Here is an 18,453-nt window from a genome sequence, read left to right as displayed (position 1 = left end):
GGTCTTTCTAAAGCAAAGCCTCCTCAGCTACGCGCCACCACGCGCCACCACCAAGGCCACCTTCTCTACACTTCGTCCCTCGTTCTGGTCCCTAAAACGCCACCAGGAGTCGCCCTTTGCCCGCGGAAGCGGGCCAGACCAATAACTCCTCCGGACCGGGGCGGGCTGCCCCTTGGCGCAGGGCTATGGAGTGTGTTCCAGTTCCCCTCTTGGGGTCAGTCCTCTGCAACGCCCACCCGGAGCCCCCTATCCCCGGCCGGCCGTCTCCTGCTCGACCCGACCAGGGCAGCTACAAGTTTGGCCCGGGCTGCTCGGTCTCTCGCCGCTCCTCTGCCCAGGTACCTAGGCCCCGGTTGCCAGCGAAAGCCCCCGCCAACGAGCTGAGACACTGGCGACCGCAGCCCCGAAGGGACGCCCCCTCCCCGGCCCGCCGCTTGCGGGGCTGCAGCAGTTCCCTCGTTGCCCGCCGGGCGGCGCCCCAGCGCCTCTCCGCGCGCCTCCCGCGCTGCCCGCTCCCGGCTCGCTCGCAGCCGGACACAGACTCTGCCTTCGGCTGCTGGCGGATCGAGCTGGAGCCACCGCCGCTGCTGCGGAAGAAGAAAAAAAAAAAAAAAAAAAAAAAAAAAGGAAAACAACAGCCCGGCCGCGGGCCGAGCAGCGTCGGGTCCCCGGCTCGGCGCCCGGAGTGCGGAGCCGCCCAGGTAAGGGCAGCGGCCCCCGCGCCGCCCCCGGCCCGCGCCCTGCGCTGTCCCCAGCGCCCCCCGGGGCTGCGCCGCACCCCGACTTCTGACGTCTCCGCCGCTCGCTCCCTCCGGGCCGCGGCCCGCACCCTGCCTGGCCCCGCTCCCGCCTCCAGCTGCCCAGTCCCCTGCACTCCGATGCCTGCGTCCCCCAATTCTCCACCTAGACCCCGCCACCCTGCCCCGTACTTCCTCTAGTCTAGCTCGCTCCCCACCTGCTTCCCCCTGCGCAACCTCTCCCCGGTTCCGACCCTCCCGCTGTGATCCTCCCTCTTCCCAGTCCAACTACCAGCCCAGCCTCTGCCCCCTGCAGGGATGACGGCCCCTTCCCGACACCGGCGCTTCTCCCCTGCCTCGTCACCCTCGGCTTCTCCTGCGGGCCGCTCTTCCTTGCCACAGTTCCCGGTTAGACCAGCCCGACTCTCGAGCCCCCTTCCCTCTTCCCCCTTTGCCATCTGTCTTGACCGCCCCTGCCCGGGCCCTGGACTCCGGCCACCACCACACCCCCAACCCTGAACGCCGTCTTGCTTTGGGCGAAGCCAACGTCCTATCAAAAATGACCCTCCTTCCTGCGACTAATGGGCCTCTTAGCCATCCCACCCTAGTTCACCCGAGTGGGAAGTGAGGGAGAAACTCTGGAGACCTGCATTGGGCGCTGGAGGGTGAAGGGGCTAGGTGGAGGGGGAGGGGAGCTCAGGAGATGTTCTTCAGTGAGGACCCGGCAGTGCCTAAGTGGCTCCGACCTGGCTGGGGGTTGAGGGCGCTCTGGTGACGGCTGGGACGGGGGTTCGTCCAAGGCGCCAAGAGCACCTGTGCCTCCCTCCCCAGGCTCCCTGGAGCTGAGGAAAGTGAGGGAGGAGGTGGAGCCTGGGGAGAGTTGGCCCAGGGCTTTGGGTTGGGGGGAAGGTGCGACCAAGGGGATTTTAGAAAAGGCCCTCAAGCCAGGTTCGCTGGCAGTGGCCAGGTCATGCAGGCTGAGCTGGTCCCCGCCTGGACCTTGGGCTGTATGGTTCTTGGCATCTGTACTTGATGCTGCCATCTTCCTCCTGGTGCTGTTGTCTGGTGATGCCACGCGGTGCCACCTCCCTGCCTCCCTCCAGTGGCTCTTCTGGGCATGTCTCCCAGGGGCCTGGGTTGTCTGGAAACAGGAGGGGAACTCTGGCTGGGCCTGGCCACTGTTTCTGGCAAGTAGGCATCTCTTAAAGACCAGAACAGGAGGGCTAAGGATTGGCCAAGAGGGTTGAGCCCTGCCAGGGACAAAGAGAACTACCTTCTTTTTGGCTCCCACCAGTCGTCTGGTAGTAGTGACCCTTCCTGGAGCAGCTGGCTAGCCTTGCATCCCCTGGGATGGGGCTGCAGGGGTGTGGCTTGGAAGGGAGCAACCCTGCCCTGCCTTAGTCCTGGAATGTTCTAGTGGTGGCGAGGGGCTGAAGAGGTGGGCTCTGTTCCAGCTCTGCCAGGGAAGGAAGCCCCTGGAATTCCACAGGGCATCCTCAGGCTGGCTTTATTTGCAGAAGCAGTGGCTTATGCCTCATCGTTAATCAGGTTTATTATTTTCCTCACTGGCTGGATGTGTTCCTCAAGGTCGTGACCCTTTAGAGAGTTAATCTAATACGCACACGTTACAGTGACTGGCTTTGTTTAATTTTCCAGATTATATTCATTTCTTGTGGCCTGGGCTTGCCCACCAGTTTTGTGCTTGTCTCTCCAGCTCCGTCCCCCGTGTCTGACTGAACCTGTCACTTGAGACCTGGAGGCAGGGCTAGTTCTAGGAGTGGAGAAAAAGCAGCAGATCTGATGGGGATGTGTGTGAGTTTTTGTGTTTTTCCCACCCTCTCCTCTAGACATCTCAATCATTAGCTGAAGCTTTCCCAGCTCCGAAAGTTTGTTCTAAAGCTCTTGCTTTCCAGTCTGGCTTCCTTTAGGATGCAGAGAGAACTTTTGTATGCTCCAGAGAAGTGCATTCTTCTCTCCAAGACGCGAGACACGGGAGATCTTGGGGAGCTCAGCTGCTCCCTGGGGATCTGGGTGAAATGGAAAGCCCAGAAGGAGGCTAGAGTGGTTGATGAGGAGGGGGGCTGTGTGCTGTGCCTGGGAAGAGAGCACTCTTGTGCTGCCTCAGAGAACTCATCCCTTCTGAGTGCAGCTCACGGGGCCCACTTCAGCCTCAGCACTCAGCAGCGTTTGCTGTGTCTGCCAAGAGCGCCCCCCCCCCCCAGGAAAAGGCCTATGGATTGACCCACAGGAACCGAGGTGCAGAGATTTACATGTTTCCCAGACTCTGGTTTGCAGCACTGTGCTCTTGGGCAAGTTCCTGTTGCCTTCTTCTTAGCTGCTCTGAAAGCCCCCCACCCCAGCATATGCTCTTTCTTTTCACCCTTTTGTTAATACTCTCTCCAGCATCAGCATAGCTGACCACTTGGGCTTCCCATAGTGGGGTTCTCACAGATTGCTCCATTTCCAGAGCCCTTAGCACGGAGGACTTTGCTTGGAACCGAAGGCCCTCGGTATATGGGTCCCAGTGTCTTGTCATGCCATGGCCTCTGGAGTGAACTGCCTGCCCCTCAGCACAGGCGCCTGGTGTTCTCGCTCATGCCCTTCCTCCTTTCTGCTCTGCACAACATCTTGAGCAGCCTTCATGGAGCAGCTAGAACCTTCCATAGCAGGGAAGGGCAGATGCTCCAGCTGTTATCCGGAAACACCTGAATTCCTAGCCCCACATCATTACCTGCGTGACCTTGGCTCACCTCTCTAAGCCTGACTTCCCTCCCCTGTAAAAGGATAGTCTCTGCTTCAGAGTCCTGACACCACGGGACGGGGACGTGAGGGCACAGGGTTGTGATTTGTCATGAGCTCAGGTGGGAATCTAGGGTGTATTCCCTGCATGGCCCCTCCTCCACTTTCTCTTGGTGGGTTGGGTCAATTCTTAGCCCTGCCTGGTATTGAAAGTGATCTGCCTTGTAAGTGTCCCCACCCAGACAGTGACTCCCTTGAGGGGCAAAGCCTTTGCCTGACACCTGTTCCCCGTTCTCCATCCTCCAGCAGAGTGGCCCTGCCCTTCAGCCCCCATTACCTGGCTCTGTTCATAGTGTGGACGTAAGAACTGGATGTTACTTGATTATAACATTCTGCTATGTAAAATAGAGGACACTTAATGTTGAACAAATCCAACACGAAAAACAGGATTATACCACAGAACCAGGCTGGCTCAATTCTGGGAAGGAAGGAAGAAATCAATTTAATATTGTATTAGCCGAGAACTTGCTTGTTTCGCTCAATCACCCAGCTGCCCTGTGAGTTAGATCTGAGCGTTTGGGTCTTTACAAATGAGGGCTGAGGTCCCAGGGGGCTTTACGATGTTCCATCCTCTGTCCTGTGACATGAACCAGTGACAGCTTCAGACGCCAGCTTCCTCCCTACACTTGAGCAACATTTACTTCCAAAAGCAGGAGTAGCTGAACAACTCCATTGACTTCCCTGCAGCCCTGGGGTTCTGGAAGAGTCCCTCCATGCGGGGTGGGGCTCCATCCACCCTTCTTTCCATCCATATAGGATCTGGGTGGAAAGCGGTCCAGGTACCTGTCCTGGCTGAAAATGACAGCTTGATTGTGAGTGTGTAGAAATGTGTGAAGCTATATGCACATGAGTGCAGGCTGGAGCCGACAGGGGGCTCAGACATAGGAGAGCTTCACTGTAAGGACACTGAGCAGGAGGAACCCTGCAGGCAGAGCAAGGGGAGAGAGAACAGAGCCAGCGGGCAGACTGGACAGGGCTGGTGGAGAAGATGTGGCTGTTGGAGGAGCTGTGGAGACTTTAAATCCGAGAAGTCCTTGAACGCCGGAGGGAAAAAAGACTCAGGTGATTGCAGCAGGCCTGGGGGAGTTGTTGAAGATTCTTGGGCAGAGAGTGTTATGCCGAGAAGGGGGTTGAGGGCTAAGCGGGAGTGATGGCAACAGGAAGGGGGAACTTGAGTGACATTTCCAAGGCGCAGCAAGTGCGGACAGATTGGTAACAGCAGATGAAGGAGCAGGAAGTGTTGGGATAACTTTGAGATTTCTAGCCCGGGAGCCCAGAGAGAAGGGTGATGCAGCTTTTAGAAGTAAGAAAGCCAGAAGGGACCGGCTTTGCCCAGACTGTGTGGAGCATTTGGGGACTGGGTTGGGTGGCCCATGGAGTTCCTGGATAGCTAGCAGCTGAGCAGTCCAGGGCAGAGCTGGGCCTTGAGCGTGTGTTGTCGGGGAACTGTCACATAGCAGGGGACTGTCATATAGCAGGTTCAATGCCGGGATCTCACCCTCCTTCTTCCTGCCAATTCTGCTGCCTCCCTTCATGACCCATGGACCCCGTGTCCCGCGCTAGCTCATCTCAGTATCTGTCACTTCCTGGAACCAGGTGGAGTTTCTGTCTGTGCAGGCAGGAGTCACTATATCTTCGCTCACTGAGATGTCCCTAAGTGTGACAGACCAGGTGCAAGTGAATATTTGTCCTGCTTAAGGGGCTTCAGCTCCGGCTGATTCAGTGTTTGCCACAGAGAAGAATGCATGGGCTGCGGTGCTGAGGCTTCGATACTTGGGCCACACTTCCTGACTTTTGATTTTCCTCTTATTTGTCACCAGTCAGAGGGTCTTGGTTTGTGCTGACAGCAACCCCAAGGACTGCCAGACCCCCATACTGGCAGCCCTCAGTTTTTACTCCTGAGTTTGAGGCTATATCTAATGGCTGGAGTAGAAAGCCTGTGAGAAGTCCACCCTGTCACTGTGAGCCCTGTAAGCCCTCCTCCTCTCTAGCTGGTCCCCCTCCTCATCTGTGTCTCAGGAAGCAGTTTTCTCAGTGGGAGAAGGAAGACCAGACAGCTATGGTATTGTCCTTCAGGATGTGTTTAGAATCCTGTGTGGTGTTTTGGCTATGGAGAGACTGATAAGGAAGTTGAGGTACCCCTAGGGTCACCCAGAGCATCTAGGGGAAGGAGGATTGCTAGGGATTGGTAGAAGACCTCTCACAGCCCCACCCCAGCCCTTCATCTGGAGGAAGTAAGGAGAAGCCCACCTCTCAAGGCTGGGGAGCCTAGTGCTGGCCTGAGACTAGGTGGCTAGCAGTAAATACATGTTTAGAATAGGAGTTTAAGGGCTGGCGTTAAAGAGGAGGATTTAATAGAATGAGAAATCAATAGCCCGGAGGAGGTTAAGATGTGTAAGTGAGAGGCCGGCTGCAGGGCACACTTAATAAAAAAGAAAAGTTTCAGATGATGGGAAGATGGAGGAACGGCTGGGCGTAGAACCAGACTGAATGCCCTACTCTTTCCTGGTGCCGAGGCATGGAGGCTCCGGTCCCACGGTGAGGAGCAGTCCTTGGCTGGCTCTCTGGGGGTTAGGGCGTCTGGAGGCCTCCCTCGCCCCATCAAGGCTTGGCAGTACAGTGGTTAGCACTGCAGCTGACAGTGTCTCACTGTCTTCCAGGTTCAGCAATGGCGTGCAGGGGGCAGAGTCCGAATCAGCTCTGAAGTAGCCCCTGGAGCCTCAGCAGGTGAGGGAGGTGCCCAGCAGTGGCTGCGCTTGTCCCCATTAGCAGGGTGATCATATTTCCATTTTAGAGCTTGTCACTCAAGACTGTAGGTACAGTGTCCCTGGAAAGGCTGACAGGAGGGTGGCCTGCGATTCCCTTTGGGAAGGTGATGGAGCTTGTCCGTTTGTCCTTCCTTCCTCCCTTCCTTAAGTTTTTAAACCAATGCAGTCTACATTGGTTTTAGAGTAAGAAAGAGACGGAGAATGGAGGGCCCCGGGTTCCAAGGAGCCACCTGTTTAAGGTGCACTCAGGACCTGTCGACTGATCCAGAAGGAATCATGGACTTAGATGGCAGCCATTACCCGGTGAGCACACCGTCATATGAGTGTAAGCTGGGTCAGGGTCAGGGTACCTGCCTTGGGTCTAGTCTCTGCCTGAGGACCAAGACGAAAGGCCACCTAACGTCTGCCCCAAGGGTGAGACAGTGCTCGTCAGGAGCACCTGCTCCTCGTGAAGCTGAGGATCTTATGCAGAACAAAGCAGCATCTGCTTGTTTCATGGCCTGGAAACCGGAAAGTCAGGAGGTTAAACAAATCCCAGGATGTGGTTCCTGGAATGTCTTGAGGTTGTGCTCCTGTGGATGACTCTTCAGCCTCTGTCCGCTCCTCGTTTTCTGAGAACCACCATCATCGAGTCCCCGCGTGTCTAGGAGGTGCTATGCATGCACAGTGTGTCCTGAGCTGGCCTCCAGCTCTTGGGAAGTCGGTGCTGCTGTGCTCTTCCCTATGAGCAGACCCATAGGTACATCGCTTGCCCCAGATGGCACCCAGCAGTGATTCGAGCCAGAATACAAGTTCGATAAAGTTTGGTCCACGCTCCTGGTCTTCATGAGGCCAAAATACCTCGCTGGGTGGTTGCAAATGTGGATGTGACAGGTCCCCTCTCCAACTGCCTAGCATAAGGTGCATGCTCAGTCAGTGCAAATGACTTCTAAATTTACTAGGTTTTACCTTATGCTCAACCAAGTCTTTGTGCTTTGGGTCCTTATTCCACCTCCCTCCATGGGAACCCACTGGGATGTGAAGATTCCCAAGATGCAAGAAATGAAGCCAGCATTCTGTTTCATTCCACCTGGAAACTCCAAGGCTTTCCCCCTTACACTGCAACACCTTGGCCAGGAAGGTGACAGCAGTTGTGGGGAATAGGAGGACTGAGACATACTGAAGGCTTATACTTACCTGATGGAGGCCATAGTTGCTTGACCCTTGGTCCCTCGGGGCTATGCCAACGATGCCATGCGTCCATTTACGACCATAGGTTTATGGACACACAGTCCCCATATGGACACACAGGAAGGTACATTCCAAGGCTGTGTTCTACAATCTGCTAGATCTTCTAGGTTCCTCACTGGGCCTAAAGTCCTGGGCAGAAGGACCACCGCTCTGTGAGCTTCTTGTAGTTAGGGGATGCTGCACACACCCCATCCAAGGGCCCAAATTCAGATGGCCCAAATCTAAGAACACAGAATGGGACAACTAGGGGAGAAAGACCATCAGTCTATTCGAGCTAAAACAGCACCACCCATTTTTAGAAAAAGAAGAGGTGGCTGGAACACCTCTGCAGGTGGGGTGCATGGACATAAACAAAACAATTGGGCCACTGGCAGGGCAGATCAGCCAGTATGGTGGGGGGCTTTCGTCTCCCCTCAGCTGTCCAGAGCTTGATCTCAGACATGAGGGGTGGGAGTGGAGCTGACCTTTGACCTGTCTCCCAGGTCAGTGTTTTTCTTGATCCCTACTTCTGTCCTGAAATGTTACCGTGCGCTCCCCCCACAACTGCCCCACACTGTCGCTGTTAGCCCTCCTTTGGGCCCTTGTACAAGGTCACATAGCTGAACTGCAATGCCACCCTGTTTGCTCTACCTCTGTGTCACCACCCTGGCCAGGCCCTCTCTGGAGAGCTGGGGGGTGTGTATATTGGAGACACAACCACCCAGGAGGCAGGGACTGAATATCTGGGCGTAGCCAGGAGGATGGTGGTAAGGGGAGGCCAGGCAATGCTTGGATGCTTTGGGGGGGGGGGGCGTCCTCAGACTATCTGTCAGTCCTGTAGATGTGGGGTGTACTCAGTGTCCTGCCATCTACAGTGAGGCCAGTACCAGCAGGGGACAGGACCTTAGTGTATGGTACCATGAGTGAGCGGCTTCCTTGGGAGGTGCTTGTCGGTAGAAGCCATATCCTAGGACCCTTGACGATCGGTGAGCCTGGGGGCGCACAGATGACCTTCAGCACACAGGTGTGTGGGGTTGAAAGTCCACTGTGTAGATCTCCAAGTGCCTTTCTCGTCTTGCATGGCGCTATCATTCTTAGATTAGTACAGCCCTAAGTGAGATAAACCAGTGTGGGTGTGATCCTGGGTCTGCTTGGATCTTGACCCAACTGGTCCTGGCACCAGGGACCTGAGAGAGGTTAGGGAGGGCAGAGGTGGCATCTGGAGTGACAGCTGTGGTTATAGATCAAGATGGGGTACACAGTTTCCAGGAGTCATCATGAGTAGGCTCTGGGGACAGAAGCCACATCTAGGGGTGTTAGTACAAGTGATTGGTGTAACATGGGCCTATGTGCACTCCAGTTAGTTAGCTAGAGCCTAGTTGGTTATATGAAGGTCATTGGCAGCATGGGGACTGGGCACCAGAGGAGCAGAGTCCTAGGAGAAAGGCCCATCAGTACAGGAATACAAGGCACGGGGATCTAGGAAGACTCCTTGTCTGGTGTCACCTTTCATCGTCTAGTCCTGAGCCCAGTGGGCCTGCACTGTGACTCTCCTTGTGGACAATGCCAATGCTCCTGGCACTACTCAAGGCTACAATTGGTTCCCCTCCTTTACCCTTTCAGGCTGGTTGACGTGGATGCCTGCAGGGCGGGGCTGAAGGAAGCCTGGGATCTAGTGTTGGCACCGTGGGTCAGCAAAGGCAACCTTGTGCTCTCTGACCTGAGCCCAGAGTGCCATTCTTTGTTTCTCCTCTGAATGGGGAAACTGAGGCTCAGAGTGGGAAAGTAACTTGCCTTCTGGAGAATCAGGATTCCGTACATTTCATCAGACTTATTCCTGTATAACCTTTCATGAAAAAAGAGAGGGCCCGAGACCCGCCACCCTGCCCCTGCCTGCCTGACTGCATTGTTTTCTCCCTACCAGAAGCCAACTGCTAGCCAGCCTCTGAGAGGCACATGGAGAAGAGACTAAAGGACACATATAAATCCACCTAGACGTCAGAAACACTCATCAGATCCGAGCCCAGCTTGACTGTGCCGTCTGGGTTGGGATGGGCAGGGCAGGACAAACTGATGTTTCTCTTCTAGCCAATCCAAAGAAACTTCCAGAAGCAAGTGGACCCGTGGGAAAGGGAGGACTTGGCTTCCTAAGAAGGGGCAGGGTTGATTTGTAGGAAGCTGTTTGGTACGAGCGTGAGGAGACAGGAGGGGCCTGGACAGCCCACATGAGAGCCCTCTTTGCCTATGTTGCAGCCTAGATAAGCCGGTGGGCACATCCAAAGGGAGGGATGAAGATGACAAGGCTCCTTAAATCATAAAGTTCATTCAGAGCATCAGGTATGATTTTATTCACATAAATGTCAAAGTGTGGTAACAGAAGCCAGGGTAGCTGATTCTCTTGGAGGGGCCCTCGGGATCTGCTGGAGTGCTGGCCATGCCCCATTTTGTGATCTGAGCCTGGCTATCATGGGCACTCATTAGCTGGCGTGACCCTTAGGTGGGCTTTTCTGCCCCTGCCTTCTACTTCAGTTTCAAAAATTGAGACTTAAGTGCTTATAATTATTATAATGGCCGGGGCCTTATTGCTGAAGTATGGTCACTTGACAGAATACTCAAGAGGAGACATGAGATGGCACTAATAAAAACACTAGGCGGTATTTTTTGAGCACTGTATGCAGTGGGTCACATGCATTGGCTTATTCCATCCTGCAGCACCCCACATTGACAAGTGGGGAACTGTGACTCAGGGAGTTTGCTGAAAGTCACCTACCCAGCCGATGACTGAGGTGTGGCTCAGGCTAGACCTGCCCCAGAAAGCTGGCATTCTCAACCCAGTGGAGTCTGCAGGGCGGTTTGCCATGTAGCATCGGCTTGACCCCTTGCTTGGGTAACTGCACCATCTTTGCGGTTCTGGCTCTAGGTCCTGCGCAGTTGCAGCTTTCCTGGAAACTGTGGGGTATCTTGAGTTCCTGCATTGTTCCCAATCCGGAGATACTTCCAGAATGGAATTATTGAGAAGCAGGAGCCAGGAGGGAGTGTGCACGCTAAACCAGGTGTGGGGAGTCTCTGGAGTTGGAAGAGGCTGTAGGTGCCTAAGGATGCTCAACTGTAACCCTCCAGCCAGATCCTACCAGGTGAGGGAGGAAGACCTGCAGTGTGTATCCCATGGGGGAGGGGTTGGGGCAGGGAGGAAGCTGCTGCCTCCCTGTGTGGGTTCCCTCACTGTATCCCAGAGCTTTGCTGGGGATTTACAGCTTACAGACACCTAGCGGTTCACCTGGAGATGGTGGGGGCAGGGCTGGGGTTGGGAGGAGCATGGCACCTACCTTTTTTACACTCACACAAAGGCACATTTGACGTGTGGTCTTGTCTGGGGAGAGGTGGTGGCATTGTATCTTGTGTTTGTATGCAATTAGCAGAGCAAGCAACACTGCATGCTGCATTGCTATTCCAGATTCCTGGGCAGGTGGGAAAAGGGGGGAGGGCTGGTACTGGAGAAAAGCCCCCCCCCCCCAATGCTGTGTGTCTAGCAATCTTGCTTCTGTACAGTGGTCTATGTCTTTGGCTTAAGTTCAGTTTATTACTCTGGTCGCTCCTGTTTGGTTGGAGACTGGCTGACTACACACATTCCACACACTCTAACGACCTCTCTTGTGAAGGAGTCTCATCCATTGGGTGGCGCACGCCTTTAATCCCAGCACTCTGGAGGAAGAGGCGGGTGGATCTCTGTGAGTTCGAGGCTAGTCTGGTCTACAGAGCGAGGGAGTTCCAGAACATTCAAGGCTGTTACACAGAGAAACTCTGTCTGGAGAAAACAAAAAACAAAAAAACTGAACCCATCCGCAGTGCTGACTCTGGCTCCCAGGGTAGCTTTGGATTTCTGACTCAGAATCCTTTCAGACAGCTGGGGATCCCTCCTTCCACCTCCCCTCCCGCTCTGGCATACCTGTGACTTTACTTTCCTAAGGCTCCTCCCCCATCCTACTCTAATCCCTTTCCAGAAACATCCGGGCCCTTTCCCCTTTGCACTGCTTGCCAAACAACTCTCCAGCTGGAGGCTCCCTATAGGGCATAAGCTTAGAGGCCAGGGCTAGGCCTGTGGGCCCCAGGGTGTGGAGCTTTTCCTAAGTTACCTATACTTCCCGACAGCTCAGTGGCCTTCTTAGGAATCAGGGGGCCCTAAGTGAGAGTCTCTACAGCCTTCCATGCCTTACCCTTGCTAAGGCCCTAAGAGTCTGACCTTGAAAGAGCCTGTAGGCGCAGGTGGGGTGGGATGTCTGCCTCTGACAAATCGCTCTGTGGTCCCAGGACGTGCAGGCTAATTCAAGTGCAAACAGTGTATTAGTATTTATTACTCGTGCTCCACTGTGAATACAATTTGAGTTTTGAAAATAATGGGGAGTAAATGAATCGGTGGATAGCCTGTGGGGAGAGGAGCCAGGGGAAGGATGTTTCAGGAACAGAGTGGCAGGGGACCTGGCTGCTGCAGAGTCTGCCATGGCTTCTTTGGGGGGAGCAGCTCCCCTAAATGTATAGAATGGGGAGTAGTTCATTGGCAGGGCAGAATTTGCTGGAAAGCATATTTGCCAATGGCGGCTGCGTATCTGCAGGCTGAGGAGGTGGCTGTTGTCTGGGTGAATAGCTCCCGAATATCTATTTCAGACATCTGTGCTTAAAATCCTTAATTCGGGAAGCCGTTTCCTCTGAAGTCTGTCCCTGCACACCAGAAAGCTCCTTTGCTTTGCCGTGACTGGCTTCTAGGGCAGACTGGGCTCTGCCACATAAGGTAGAGAATGCCATTCAGAGACCTAGTAAGGGTCACAGGAAATCAAGAATGCGCTGTGGGTTCCATGATACAGGAAGATTGGAAGAGCAGGGGGCTGCAGGGTATGAGACTGAGGGGCACTGCTACACGCTTTTGCCCATAGCAGACAGCACTTGCTAGTTGGAGCATCGTGGACTGGGATGAATACCCACTTAAATAGGGCAAGGGTTGCTGGTGGGCACTTAGGTGGCACAGCCCTGGGTTCCATCCCCAGTCATCAGGTATGGTGGTGCCTTGCCTGTAATCCTAGTATTGAGAGGTGAAGGCAGGAGGATTGGAAATCTAAGGTCACCCTTGCCTATATAGAAAGTTTGAGGCCAGCCTAGGATACATGAGACTCTGGTTCCACAAACAAGAGAAGAGACTTGCTGCTGGGTAGCTGGGGAGTCAATTCAGCTCTTGGTGACTTAGTTTGCTTGTAAACTGATGATGGTGAGAAATGCCTGGTGCATATCTAGATGAGGAGATCGCGCTGTCTGGTTTGATATCCTTCCAGATACCGGAAGGCAGTGCCCATGCTCCCCTCCAGCTTTGGCTTTGCCTAGAGCTTGGTGTTCAGATGGCACTGGGAGGAGGATTCTGTGGTGAAGGGACCTGCAGCAGCCTTGAATGTGTTCTGTTGTCAGGGCCGAACCGCCAAGCTGTGGCTCCTGTGTGGTTTGTCTGTGGAAGAAGGCGGGAAGAAGGCAAGGCGTTCTCACCTCTCCCTTGCACCTGCGCAGACCTCAGTCCTCCCGTGTGAGCACCAGGCTCTCTCTGAATGCCGGTGCCATCACATCTTACGGGAGCAGGTCAGTCCAAAGTCACTGTTAGAACTGAGTTCATCTTATTTTCTCGGGGTCCCTGCTAGCTGGTAGTTTTGGCCCCTGGTGTCAGAGGAGGTTGGTTAGTCAGTAATTTTTGGGTGTCACTACTGATCAAGTGTCACACCATCTTTCCCCTTTACTCCCAAGTGGAGACCACCCCCCACCTCCGTCTCTGCTTTCATGAATAACCTCAGACCATCCAGAAGGCACTTTACCTTCTATGAGCTGCTGAATGAAGGGAGTGACACCCCCAAAACATATGTTAGGGCATCATTGGCCACTGGAACCCCTGGGCTCCTCATGTCAGAATGAGCGACTGTTTCTGACTGTGGCCTCTTTGAATCCTCAGTGGCCCTCCCTGGTGGCCCCAGTGACTCAATCTGGTTGCTCTGGCCCTGACTGAGCTTTTGGTAGGCACTTGGGTCTGTCCGGTGCCTGGCTCTGACCTTCTGCCTGCCTGAGTCCCTGGGCCTCCCCTGGATCGGGGCACAGTTCCAATGGCTTTTCAGCATTCGCAAGGAGGGACTGTCCCAACAGCTGGGAGGCATTGAACCAAGGTCTCCTCCAAGGAAGAAAGAGTATTGTTTAGACATTTTGTGTAAATTAGTAATATTGTGACGGTTAATTGGATGTCCATTGATCGACTGTCAGAGGTTTGATTTACTCTGTCCTTCCCCTGGAGCCCAAGACACTGAAAAGCTTGCTGGCTTTGCCCTGTTTCTCTTCTAATGTGGACTCTGGCTTTGCACCTGTGAACCTCCGTTTCGTTCCACCGGCTTTGTAATTAACGTCTTTTGTTTCCCTGCTCCAGCCTTGGCTTCCCTGCAGGCACGGTCCCAAGTAGAGTCCCATGAGCTGTTCCTTTAACAGAGTTTTCTGAGGTCTTGGGATACAAGGACAAAACCAGAAGTGGCCTCTGCCTTTCTATGGGGGATGTTAGTGTTCTGAGTGTTTCTTGGAAGGGCATGGGAAGGGCAGTGGCCCAGAATGCATCAGGTTGTGCTGCTGGCTTCATTAATTCATCTAGTCTGTGGGATTTTTTTTTCGCTGGGGAGGAAGTAGAATGGAGGGGAGGGTGGGGGCACTTCTCTGCCAGGCTCTGTGTTCAGCACCAAGGGAAAATTCCTGAATTTAACCAAGAAGTAGATAGATGAAGCTGTGTGGCATAGAGGGGCCAATGCAAGGGACATGGGGACACAGAAGAGGGCATTCACCTCAGCACGGGCAACAGCACAGGCTTCCCGGAGGAGGCATGGTGCCCTGGGAAGGCTTGGGTTAAGTCTGAGAGGAAAAGATGGAGCTGCCCCAGCAGAGGCACCTCCCTAGCAGAGATGAGGCTGCAGTCATGTGACCCACTCACCTCCAGAATGGGAGGTGGTAGAGAACGCAATTCAACTAGCAGTGTTTATCAGAAGGACTGGATACTGCAGGCTCACCCTTGCCAAGCACAGGACTTTATTCCGGGGGCTTTTCTTGTGTGATCTGTTTTGCTCGTTGTCACATACACACTCTCTTGACAGAGCTCAGGAAGTCTCTTTGGTGGAGGACCAGAGGTATGATCTCAGGCTATTGAATTCAGAGGTGTTGGCTCCCCCATCTCCCTTTCCACCACACAGTTCTTGTGTGTCCCAAAAAAGTAACGCTGAAGGTTATGTCCCATGAGTGTGCCTAATGTTTTAGCATCATCCCAAAAGCAGCCACTGGGAGGCTTTAAGCAGAACTAGCTTGAGTGGGTGTGTTGTGTGGAAGATGAACAAGACTAATGCAGACTGGAGTCAGGGACTGGGGCTCTGGTATGATCCTGCAGGGGAGGGGGTAAGCCTGGGTTGAGGCACAGAGGGGACTGTAGCCCTGGGAGTCAGGATGGAGGGAGAATCTTCAGGACAGGGGCTCTGTTAGGTGCTGTTGAGAGTGGTGGGTGTTAGGCCAGCCTTAAATACTTCTCAGATTCTTCCTCTGAGCAGCTGATGATCAGTACCTAAGACAGGACAGTTGGGGACCTAGGTAACAGCAGACGGTGGCAGATTCGGTTTTGATTAAGATTGGTTGAGTTTGATGCACCTGGGGGACATTTACCTGGAACTGAATTTATGCCACAGCCCAAGAAAAATACACAGTGGTAAAGTGAATTCTAGAATGAGGGTAGATGGAGCTGGGGTGCGGTGGAGTGAAGTTGGCTGTCCGAATTGGACTGCTCATAGAACTCTACTATCCTCACGCTCTGGGTCTGAGTTCACTAGGGACTGGACGAGCCATGCGTAGTGGCACATACCCATAACTCTAGCATTCAAGACGCTAAGGCTGAGGCAGGAGGATGGCAAGTTGGAGACCAGCCTAAGGTACATGGTGAGCCTGTCACAAAACAAAACAAACTCCAAAGATGCCAGAAGTAGTAACTGGAGTAGGATGGAGGTACTACAGGAGCCCAGGGGAGAGGAGGATGGTGGAGGATGCGGGAGTTAAATCCGAGGGTGAGATGCTACGGTAGGGCCTGCTAGATAGACTGAGACAGCACACTGTCTGTGAATTTGGCTACTAAGAGGCAATGGTTGCCTCTTACTCTTGAGTACAGGGCAGTGTGGCTCTGTCAGCAATCAGCTGGTTCAAGGGTTCTTTTCGTTTCCCTGGATGTAAGTTGTAGACATGCACGCAAGCTCTTGTCTATGCTTCATTTCCCCCTAGGTTTGGCAGCAGCAAGCTGTCAGAGGCAGTGAGCAGGCAGAAACAGAGGCAAGCGGTACTGCCCAGTGCTCCAATCCTATTTAGGTCTCTGATATTGAGACCCTGCGTCCTTTGCCGTGGCCCTCAGCTTGGAATCTCAGACCTTTGGGCCCGTGGACTTGACATGCCTTTGGCTTCTAGGATTTAGGAATTCTTGCCTCTGTATCCTTGAGGTCTTTCCGCTTCTTGAGTAAGTGCCCTGTCTTTCCTCCTGGCTGCTTTGGAATTGTTCCGCTGCTTTTTCTGGCTGTGACTGTCCTAAACAAAAGACCTTGGTTGATCCAAATCCCACCCTTTCTCAGGCTACATCAGCAGGGTGCAGTGAGGATAGGCTAGGGGACACTTACCTGCGCTACCAGCTCAGTGGATGCTAAGGAGATGACTTGTGGTGTCTGCCTCTCCTGGGGCTGAGTTTGGGAGCCTGGGTGGTCAGTGCCCCTCAAGACCCAATAGACCCTTTAGGAGCAAGAGCATCAGGGAATCACACAGGGCACCCAGCAGCAGGTGGGCAGCCTCACCTTCCACCCCTGCATGGATTCAAGTCTACAGCTGCCTCTAGGAATGCTGGGAAGTCATGGGCCATGGGGGCTGCCAGGGGGCTTTTGTCAGCCTCTTCAGCTGTCAGACTGTCATTCCCAGTAGGCTGGGCCCCGACATCTAGGCTGAGATTTGAAAACTAGACACCAGATGTCAGCCTGGTGTGAGGTATTAGATGCCAGGTGAGAGCCGTTGGGACCTCTTCTCAGGCCACTGGGACTTCTTCAGCCATCAAGCTGACACCACTATTTTCTTTGTTGTGAAGGTGGCCATTGCAGCTGCTGAATTCTGAGCTTTCCACTGCATCTGCTGCTGCGTTGTTATCAGGGTAGCCCGTGCTACTGAAGGTAGGCAAGGAAGAGCACCCAAGATTTGTATTGCAAACCCAAGGGATGTCCACAGGAGAGTGTCCCTGAACCTGACTGAGCTCAGCAGCTTGTTTAGATGGCTGGAGAAGGGATACTTGGGCCAATCACAGCCATTTGTCTGGACCAATCACAGGCTTGCCTCTTGGCACCAAGCACTCCGAGCCTTATGGTTTGGACCAATACTGCTTTGCCTTTTAGTCCCAGCAATCGGACCACCAGGGGAAGCAGTCCCTTTTGGTCAAGATAGAAATGGTTGCAGGATCATCTAGAGTTCATGGAAGCGTGTGACAGCCAGAGGCCTGGTGCAGAGTGTTTGAAATAACTCTGGCTGGAGCTGTGTGCTTCAGAGCCAGGGTGCTCAGCTCTGCCTTCTGCAGAGTTGTTTCAAGGTGTCCATGGAATGTTCAGTACTGCTGGTGTTGGCTTAAAGATAGCAGTTGGCTGTTTGACTGACAGTCTTTTCTGCTGAAAGATGGCCTCAGCAGCGAGAGTAGGTCCAGCAGCCACTGACAAGTTAGATTGTCCCAGCCACACTTTGTTTATTTGTAGGAAAATGTGAGGAGTGTTCACAAAGAAATACTTTTAAAAAAGTATTGTTAGCGCAGACAGAGTTTTTAAACAGATTTTAATAATGCTTGACACCAGCCTGGTGACCAGGGAAAGAAGACTGCTCCTTGTTTGTTTAACTGCAGCAGTAAGCGTGGCAATGGTGGGAAGGCCTGGAGGGCACATCAGGCAGATAGATGGGCTGGGTAGAGACTAGGAGAAACCGGGGCGGGGGCATGCAGGGTCTGGGGGGTTATCTTGGCAGTGAGGGGGGAAGGAAAGCAGTTTATAGAACAAGGGATACTCAGTAGGGTTGAAGGGTGTGATGAGTCATTTTCCCGTTTGCCCGGGATGGAGAGGCTTCGGATGCAGGCTCTTGTGATGAGCCAGGCTAACCCAAGGCTAACCAGCCTAGGCGCGCAGCCCCCCTGTGTGCGGTGAGCTCTCATGTGGTGTCTGACTGACTTCTAGGGTCTCGGTGTTCTCACTACAGTTGGCCTTCAGCCAACAACGTACCTCACTAAATGCAGAGGTAGGACAAGATTTGCTACCTGCTCTGAGCTCTGAGCCAGCTTGCCCGAGCCCTGCTGGACAGTTTGCAGTCAGAGCAGAGGGATCAGGTGAGGTGTTCTGGAGGAAGGAGGGTCCCCTATGTGGAGAGCAGGGGGACAAGCGCATGGTGGACCAATGTGGACCATGCTGGGTGACAGGTGACATTGAGAACATGGTCATCCCATGGCATTGATGATAAAAGGGAGAGTGACTTTGGGGCTTAAAGGGGCAGTAAGGGAAGGGAGCAGGCTAGGACCTATTTCCAACCTTCAGGGATTATGGTCCCCATACTGCAAGGCTAGAGGCAGGAGTGATCAAAGAGCCAGAAGCAGGATGGCTCAGCCATTGGCTGTAGACTTAAGACCTGTGGGGAGGGAGCTGGAGGCTCTGCTCAGCAGAGAGAGTAAAGTGGGTGGGACAGGAACTGAAGAGGAAGGTACCAGGACCAGCAGGAGAGGCATGAGTCAGCTCTGGGAGGGAAGGGCCAGGCTGGATCAGGTGCCAGGTTTGGAGCCTGAGCCCTCAGCTAAGTCTCCTGTGTTCTGAGCTCTGTTCTTGCTGAGAAAGCTAAGATGAGGTCTTTCC

General features: G+C 53.9%; 1 protein-coding gene across 2 annotated transcripts in view; it reads left to right on the top strand.

Annotated features, from left to right (window-relative positions):
- Positions 1 to 546: 546 nt before the first annotated feature.
- Positions 547 to 18,453, top strand: part of Grik4 (glutamate ionotropic receptor kainate type subunit 4) — a 426,914-nt gene continuing 409,007 nt past the window's right edge. For both annotated transcript variants that reach the window (XM_041657560.1, XM_041657559.1), the window contains exon 1: positions 547 to 701. The gene's annotated coding sequence lies outside the window, so the exon portion shown is untranslated. The remainder of the gene's footprint in view (positions 702 to 18,453) is intronic.

The sequence above is a fragment of the Microtus oregoni genome, unplaced genomic scaffold (genome assembly GCF_018167655.1).
Source record: "Microtus oregoni isolate MIOR12 unplaced genomic scaffold, Mior012 000008F_ref0000371, whole genome shotgun sequence".
Taxonomy (NCBI): domain Eukaryota; kingdom Metazoa; phylum Chordata; class Mammalia; order Rodentia; family Cricetidae; genus Microtus; species Microtus oregoni.
Note: the sequence above shows the minus strand (reverse complement) of the source record. Positions and strands in the feature narration are given on the sequence as shown.